Below are 9438 nucleotides of genomic sequence, written 5' to 3'. Positions count from 1 at the left end.
CAATTTTCCCGAAAACTGTAACACGAAATCCTGCATTTTTACTCGATAGATTTCCCCAAATAAGTTGCCAAAACATACATATGATCGTAGCCTACAAGCTTACCGATCCTGATTTCAAAAATGAACTGATATAAACAGAATTCCCTTATCTTAACCCGAAATCCAACTACGAATTCTATGGTCCTTAAAACTACGAACCGAGACTCCAAAACCTACAAACCACAGTACAGTACATACTTACAATTCGTACCTCTACACATGTACTGAATCAGAAATAAAAACCGAGCCTTACCTCGATTTTGGCCCGAAACCCAAAAATGCTCGAATCGAGATTTCGATCCGCTAGAAACGTAGAGAATCCTTCGCTGATCCTCGCAGTAACTTTGGATTTGCGATTCCAGCGACAAACAACGAAGCAATCGAGGAGAGAGAGAGAGAGAGAGAGAGAGAGAGAGAGAGAGAGAGAGAGAGAGAGAGAGAGGGAGAGAGCTTCAAACCTAGAGAGAGAGAGAGGAAAACCAAAACTTAGCCAAGAAGCAACTGAAAATATCCTTGTAAAGACCTTTGACCTGGAGGATTTCATCGACGAGGCAGAGATTTCGTCGACGAACTCTGATATTTAAATTTTCCTGAACCTCTTGGCTTTTTCTCGTCGACGAACCTCTGAATTTCGTCGATGAAAAGCCTACTACCTTCGTTGACGAATTATGGCCTCGTCGACGAAGTTTGCAGAATTTTCATTTTACCCCTCTTTTACATAATAAACCCACATCTCATAGTTCAGGTTCTTACAATTTATTTTTACTTGTTTACTTAATACATTAATTTAATAATGTTTAACTAATTAATTGATTATTAATTTTAATTAATTAATTTTTTTGAATTTTTTTTTTCGGGTTATTACATCACGGGTAGAGGTTGTTTTGTGCTACCCTTACTAGAAGGGTAGGTGTATTTTTAGTACCAATGATTTGGGGTAGATCCCAAGTTTTTGATGTTGTTACTGGGTGTTTTGTATTGTAATTATACTTCAGAATATTATAACTTTCTGGTATTGTGTATATGACGATTTATCGTTTCTTGTATACCGCTGCTTAGGAATGTATGACGTACAGACTTTCTCCGTGCTCCTTTGAGGCTGAGATATTTTCAGTAGTATTTCAGACAAATGATATTTACGTTATATATATAGTTGAAAAAAAATGATTATATAAGTAGCAGGTCGTTGCACGTGTTACACTCTATATGAGTCACATATTACAACAAAACTAATTCTATCAAAATAAACAAAACACTAATATCAATAGAAACTAATATAGAAAAGAAAACAATGACACAAAAATCTCCAAATGCATACAAATTAAATTGTGAATATAGATTGAAACAAAAAGACGCACACCATTAGTGAAAACAAATTAAAAAAAAAATAGTTACAGATATGAATCAATTACTAGACTAATAAATTACCAGAAACAAAAGAGAAATGTACGCGAGAAAATCTACGACAACTACCATACTGGTGGATCTTGCACAACAATGTACTCACCTGCTAATATGATCATTTTAAGTACCCAAACTCTCACCTTCATTGTTTATTTTTGTCCCCGCTCCCTCCCTCCAAAACACACAAATCACAAATTTGTAAGCATATTTCATACTAATTACTAATTCTAATATAATATTAAGACTTAATAAATTATACATAAATCGTTTGCCCAAATTAATTTATAGTCAAATAAACTAAACACATCTTTCAAAAATGAAGCCAAAGGGTCACAATCTATTTACAAACAAATGATGTAACTATATTATAAAACTGAAAAGGTTCCATGACATTTAATTGGAAAATGAAAGGTGTTTAATAGAATTCAATTGAAATAACAAAAATTCGATGATATTTAGATAACATCCAAAATTTTTGAATATAATAAGAATTAACGTCTAAAATAAAACATAATTACCCAAAAAAATATCTAAAATAAAACATACTGAATGATAGTTTGATCATTTTTTAAAACTTGTCACTTAAGACTATCAAAAGATCGATTTTTATCTTTTAGAAGTAGTTAAATTAGAGTGTAAGCCATTACTTTAAGAGTCTAACCTTAAAAATAGCATAGAATTAAGCCTTTTATTTAAGATTTTAACCTTAAAATAACATAGAATTGAAACTTCTTATTTGAAAATATTTATATTAATTAGTGTGTTATAATAATGATACTGTACTGTTGTAGCTGGAGCCAGGAGACTGCCAGGAGCTGGAGCTGAGTCAGAAACGCTCTCCATTTATTTTGATTTTATCCTGATGGATGAAAGTCCTAAATTTTGTAATTTAATGTATTAATTGTGATTTAAATATCAACCCTATTGTAACGACCTGCTTAATTAACTGATTTTTTTTCACTGTAATAATTATCATACCTTGATACCATAACATTATCCTAAGCAACGAGAAGCATAATCATATAAACAAAACCTAAACCATTACATACAATACCAGAGTTCTGAAATGTTTTGCAAAATATACAACGTAACTGTATCCCCAAAAATTGCCCTCAACTAGCTAGGGTAATACAAAAATGCTCTAAAAAATGATACTCACTCTCTGTCAGGGCCCTACTGAAGCCCTTCTATTTGCAAGCCTGATCTGCTCGCCTACCTAGATCACCTGAAAAATATATCAACACTGGGATGAGCTAATGCTCAGTAAGAGAAAATATGCTATTACTAATGTGTGGTAAATGAGCTACTACATATCATGAAATCTGTTTCATATAAACATGAATAACTAAGTACAAAAGTACAGTACAAATAATAAAACACACCACCCCTTTTCCCTATTGCTTAACATTTCAGTATTATGATTATAATTCAAAATACTTCTAGTGTATATAGTAGGATCCCTATTTCTGTCAATCAATATGTAAGTAATAGTAACTAAAACTGTTCCTTATGGCTATCGGTGTCATGACATGCCCCTCATGATGAGGTTGTGCAGCCCGTAGACTGGATTTACCCTAGCTGGCCAACCAGGAATAAATCACTGAACTCCGTCAGTCGACCTGCCCTCCTCAACCCATATCTGGATAGGGAGCCTAACCTCTTCTAGGGCCTAGGTGGTCGACCGTACCACGTATATTCTGAATAGGTGGTTACACTCATAAAGTAACATAGTATCTATAGCAACGATACTGTGCTCTGTAGCTGCAAGTCCAATAGGGTCTGATATCGTATAATATATTTTTATATACATGTCTATATGATTTACCATGATTCTGAAGTACTGAAATAACCATGATACTGCATAACGTACTGAAATTTGAATAATCATAATATGGAACTGCATATTCGTAATACTGGAATTCGTGTTATCATGGTATTGAAATTCATAAGATCATGGTACTGAAATATCGTAAAATCATGGTATTGAAATTCGTATAATCATGATATTGAAATGCGTATAATCATAATACTGAAATTCGTAAAATCATGAAACTAAATTCATAAACATATCCCCGTACCATATACATAATCATAAGCCACACCATACTAAAATACATAATTTTCTTAAATAAATAAACTGCATAATATTCAGAACTTTCCTAACATAGCATATTTCCCTTACCTTATCTCTGAAAAGCCCTTACTGTACTCTAGCCTGATACCCGCAGGGTCTCCTACAAAACACCCTAAAACCAATATTTGTCAGAACTAAACATCAGTATTTTTCCGTCTATAACATTTTCTCTAACTGCCACAAGGCCAAAAGGAGACTAAAAGGCCTTACCTTGAATTTGGGATGATTTCCAACTCTGATTTCCTGACGATCTGCTCCGATAGATGCGTAGAGAACCCCACCAAGAGCATCGTGGTAGCTTCAGATCGTCGATCCGGTGACTGGTGGGGCCGGAAATGAAGAGAGAAGGGAGAGAGAGTCGTAGGAGAGGGAGAGGAGAGAGAGAGCCGTGAGAGAATGAATAAAAATCCCGTCTTTCCACTATTTATAAAGCCCGGCTCATCGACGAGACACGTCACCTCGTCAACGAGTTCTTTATTAAATTCGTCGACGAAGCCCTGTGTTCGTCGACGAAATTCAGGCTATCCCAAAATGCCTCTCAGTACTTTCTCGTCGACGAAGTCCTGTGTTCGTCTACGAAATTCTGAAGGCCTTCGTCAATGAAACCTTGTGTTCGTCGACGAAGCTTAGAAATTTCCTGTATTTTTTATTATTTAATATTATCTCCAAAATGCAATGTCCGCGTTCGTCGACGAAGTCTACGACCTCCTTCTGTTTCAGTATCTATTTTCTCTCTCTCTTATTATTATTAACATGCTATTATTCGGGTCACTACACCTATAAATAGAGGGCTGAGGAATACAAGTGAGAAGCTCAGAGAGTAGAGGGGGGAAAGAGGAGGAAGAGAGGGAGAGAGAGAGTGAGAATTGTAATTTTTTGGCGAATAGTGAATTTGTGGTGTGTGCTTCATGGATGTAGGTCAATATAGACTGAACCACGTTAAAATTCTGGTGTCACATCTTTCTGGTTGCTCACAGGTTCCTAACAAGTGGTATCAGAGACCGGTTGGAGCAAAAAAGCCAGATCGGAAGTGATCCCGAAATCAAAGCTCTCTCTAGTAGATTAAAACTGCATTTTGAGGCCACCATCACATTCAGCTCGCCGCAATGAAGAGAACGGTGCAAGCCGGAGCTCGAATGGAGTCCATACGAAGCCTCACGCGCCTTGCCGGAGTAAGATGCTTCGCCACGTGCTGGTGACCAGCTGCACACGAGCCGCACGCATTACACGCGTCTTCCTCTCCCGGACAACCTCGACCCCACCCGATGGAAACCCGACCCGACCCGAATACACCCTCACACTGGGTCCACCCAAGAACCAGTCCTTGACCCGGATCCGACCCGCTGTCTTAGAACCTAGCTGTGTAAGCGCCGCTAAGTCAGCAGAACCCCACTGCCACATCAGCAGCCATGTCAGCTGGGGGTGCCACATCATTGGAGTGCCACGTCAATAGGTGGACCCCACAGCCAAGTTAGGACTGACATGTCAGCTGCCACGGCATCAAGTGCCACGTTAGACTGCCACATCAGCATAGTTTACCAGTTTGACCAAGTTTGACCATTACTTTGATTGAGCTTTTCGGAGTCGTTTTGGATTCGATTTTCAAGCGAATTGAACCATTTTTAGGGTTTTCGATCATTACGGATCCAATTGTGCTACCCATTTGAGCTAATTCTATCTCTATATTAGAAAATCAAGATGTCAAATTAAAAGAGCTCAAAAATCGAAATGCTCAACAGAAACAATTTCGGTTTCTAGAAGATGCAAATAGAAGATTATTTATTTGGGAAGGAATTTCACTTACCGTTGAAGTGTAAGCCAATGTCCATGATTGAGGACGCGTGAGAGTTGTTTGATCGAAAATCCCTCAGAGCCATCAAAATGACGTTGTCAAAGTTAGTGGCGTTCAATATCAAGCATGTAACATCCACCATGTCTCTGATGGATGCGCTCTCTAATATGTACGAGTAGCCTTCAGCCGCAAACAAGATACATCTCATGAAAAGACTATTTATAATGAGTATGTCTGCAGGTGAAAGTTTCAGTAGACATTTGAATAATTTCAATGAGTTGTCTGATCAACTCGCCTCAGTCGAGATAACGTTTGATAATGAGATTCAGACCTTACTGATTCTCAGTCAGTTGCCTGAAAGTTGGAATGGTGTTGTTACTGCCATCAGTAGCTCTGCAGGAAAATCAAAGCTTGTATATGATGAGGTCGTCAGCATGATTTTGATGGAGGAAATAGGAATGCCGTTGAATCATGGCTCCACTTCGAGTTCAGCCTTGAACATAGAGATTCAAGGCAGAGGAAACATGCATGGACGATCAAACAACCGCGGCAAATCTAGGCCCATACGGTCTAAATCTAAAAATCCTAGAGGTACTCAGGACACAGGATCCCCGGAGCACAAAACTTATTGAGTGCTGTAACTGTCGAAAAATTGGTCATTACAAGAACCAGTGTAGAAGTCAGAAGAAAGACTACGAGACGAGGGCAAAAACAGAAGCAAATATTGCTTCCGAAAATGATGATTTGTTGATCTACTCTTTAGAGAGCAAAAATGAGTCTTAGGTGTTAGACTCTGGAGCTTCATTCCATGCCATTTGCAGCAGAGATTGCCTAGAGGAGTATACATCAGGTAATGTCGGTAAAGTTTATTTGAGCAATGATCAACCGTGCGACATTGCTGGTGAGGGGACAATAAAGATCAAAATGAATGGGTCAGTATGAAAATTGAGAGAAGTCAGATATATTCAAGACCTGAGGAAGAATTTTATCTCAGTCGGTCAATTGGCAGATGAAGGTTTTAACACATCTTTCATTGGTAATGAATGGAAGATTTTGAAGGGTGCATTGACAATTGCTCGAGGTAAGAAAAGTGGTACTCTTTATGTAACTTCTGATGCATGTATGTCTATTACAGTTGCTATAGGAAATGATAATAGCAACCTATGACATCAACGACTCAGACACCTGAGTGAGAAGGGACTTAGAGTGATGCACTCAAATGGTAAGTAGAGTGATTTACAGTTCGTGAAAATTGATACATGTGAGGATTGCATATTTGGGAAACAGAAGAGAGTCAGTTTCCAGACAAACATCAGTACCCCAAAGAAGGAGAGACTTGAGCCAGTTCATTCAAATGTATGGGGACCAACAACCACTTCGTCTACAGGAGAAAAGCATTATTTCGTCACGTTTATCGATAATCATTCACAAAAGGTATGGATTTACTTCCTGAAGTATAAATGTGATGTTTTTTATGCTTTTAAAATTTGGAAAGCGATGGTAGAAAATGAAACTGGTTTGAAAATCAAGAAGCTAAGAATAGATAACGGTGTTGAGTATATTGACATCGAGTTTAAGAAATTCTGCCATGAGCATGGTATTAGAATGGAAAGAACTGTACCAGGTACGCCTCAACACAATGGTGTAGCCGAGCGAATGAACAGAACATTGACAGAGAAAGCCAGAAGCATGCATATGCAGTCTGGCTTGCCAAAGATGTTTTGGGTAGAAGTAGTCAACACAGCAGCTTATTTGATTAATAGAAGTCCTTCAGTACCATTGGACTATAGTCTACTTGAAAAAATTTGGAGTAACAAAGAGGTAAGACTTTCACATTTGAAAGTTTTTGGTTGTATTGTATATATACATGATCATGTCAGGAATAAGCTGGATCTGAAATCCCGAAAATGTACTTTCATCGGTTATGGTGGAGATGAATTTGGATATCGCATTTGGGATGATGAAAATAAAAAGGTGATCAGAAGCGGAGATGTGATTTTTGATGAAAAGATGATGTACAAGGATAGACACACAACAGAGTCTACAAAGTCTGAAACAACCTTTGTAGATGTGGATGATGTTTTAGAAGGTGTAAGGAAACGTCAGTAGAACACAGAGAATCCTCAGTAAACTACCGAGATTCCTCAAGCAGAGGAACATGTGGAGCATATTATTGCACCACCACCTCCTACTCCACTACTAGAGTTTAGGAGATCTTCTCAGCAGCACATACCAAACAGGAGATATATGAACCATTTGCTTCTTACAGATGGAGGAGAACCTGAATGCTATGTTGAAGTATGTCAGGCAGGAGATGCGAGCAAGTGGGAGTTTGCAATGAAATACGAGATGAAGTCTCTTAACTCCAACAAAACAGGGGAATTAGCCAAGTTGTCCAATGGTAAGAAGGCTCTTCACAACAAATGGGTTTATAGAATCAAAGAGGAGTATGAAGGCTCCGGGAGGTACAAGGCTCGGTTGGTAGTTAAAAGCTTTGAGCAGAAGGAAGGAATTGACTACACCAACATTTTTGCACCAGTTGTGAAACTGACAACCATCAAATCTGTTATAAGTATTGTTGCCTCAGAGGGTTTACATCTTGAACAGTTGGACGTGAAGATGACATTTCTTCACGGTGATCTTGATGAGAAAATATATATGCAACAGCCAGAAGGTTTCTCAAAAAAAGGTAAATAGAATCTGCAAATTGAAAAAGAGTTTATATAGTCTTAAACAAGCTCCTAGACAGTGGTACAAGAAATTCGACAGCTGTATGCAGAGGAACAATTTTTAGAAATGTAATGCCGACCACTGCTACTACTTCAAAAGGTATCGTGCTAGCTATATTATTCTACTATTATATGTTGATGATATGCTAGTTGCAGGATCAGATATAGAAGAGATAAGAAAATTGAAGCAGCAGATGTCAGAGGAATTTGATATGAAAGACTTGGGTCCCGCAAAGCAGATTCTTGGGATGCGGATCTCTTGAGATAAGCAACAAGGCACGTTGCAGTTATCTCAGTTAGAGTACATCAGCCGTGTTTTACAGAGGTTCAACACGAGCAGCGCCAAAACTGTAAATACACCATTGGCAGGTCATTTCTGTCTCTCAAAGGATCAGCCTCCCCAGACAGATGAAGATAAAGACTTCATGACTAAGGTACCATATGCCTCAGCCGTTGGAAGTCTAATGTATGCTATGGTTGGTACCAAACCGGATATTGGCCAAGCAGTGGGAGCTGTCAGTAGGTATATGCCAAATTCAGGGAAGACACACTGGGAAACAGTAAAGTGGATTTTGAGATATCTTCGTGGCACTATTGATAAGTGCTTATGTTTCGGCAAAAGTGATCTGAAAATCCGAGGATTTGTAGATATGCTGATTTTGCAGGTGAGATTGATCATCGCAGAAGCACCACCGGGTACATGTTCATTGTTGGCTCAACAGTTGTTAGTTGGATGTCACAGATACAGAATATTGTTGTTTTATCCACTACAAAAGCTGAATATGTAGCAGTGACAGAAGCCAGTAAAGAGATGATTTGGCTTCAAGGTTTGTTAACGGAGCTTGGATTAAAGTAGGAGAGGAATGTTTTGTACAACAGTTAGAGTGCGATACATATGGCAAAGAACTCAGCATTTCATTCCAGAACTAAGCATATTGGATTGCTTTACTACTTCGTCAGATCTCTGATAGAGGACGGTGTGTTGATACTTGAAAAAAATCCAAGGTAGCAGAAAATCTGGCAGATATGTTAACTAAGGTGGTGACTACAGAGAAACTGAAGTTGTGTTCAACTTCAGTTGGTTTTCGTGCCTGAAGATATATATTTTGAATACATCATTTATTCATGATATTGGTTGAGGAGGCGTCTCTATCTCCAAGTGAGAGATTATTGTAGCTAAAGCTAGGAGACCATCAGGAGCTGGAGCTGAGTCAGAAACACTCTCCATTTATTTTGATTTTATCTCGATGGATGAAACTCCCAAATTTTGTAATTTAATGTATTAATTATGATTTAAATATTAGCCCTATAAATAGAGGACTGAGGAATACAAGATATGT

The sequence above is a fragment of the Malania oleifera genome, chromosome 12 (assembly GCF_029873635.1).
Source record: "Malania oleifera isolate guangnan ecotype guangnan chromosome 12, ASM2987363v1, whole genome shotgun sequence".
In the NCBI taxonomy this organism is placed as follows: Eukaryota; Viridiplantae; Streptophyta; class Magnoliopsida; order Santalales; family Ximeniaceae; genus Malania; species Malania oleifera.
Note: the sequence above shows the minus strand (reverse complement) of the source record.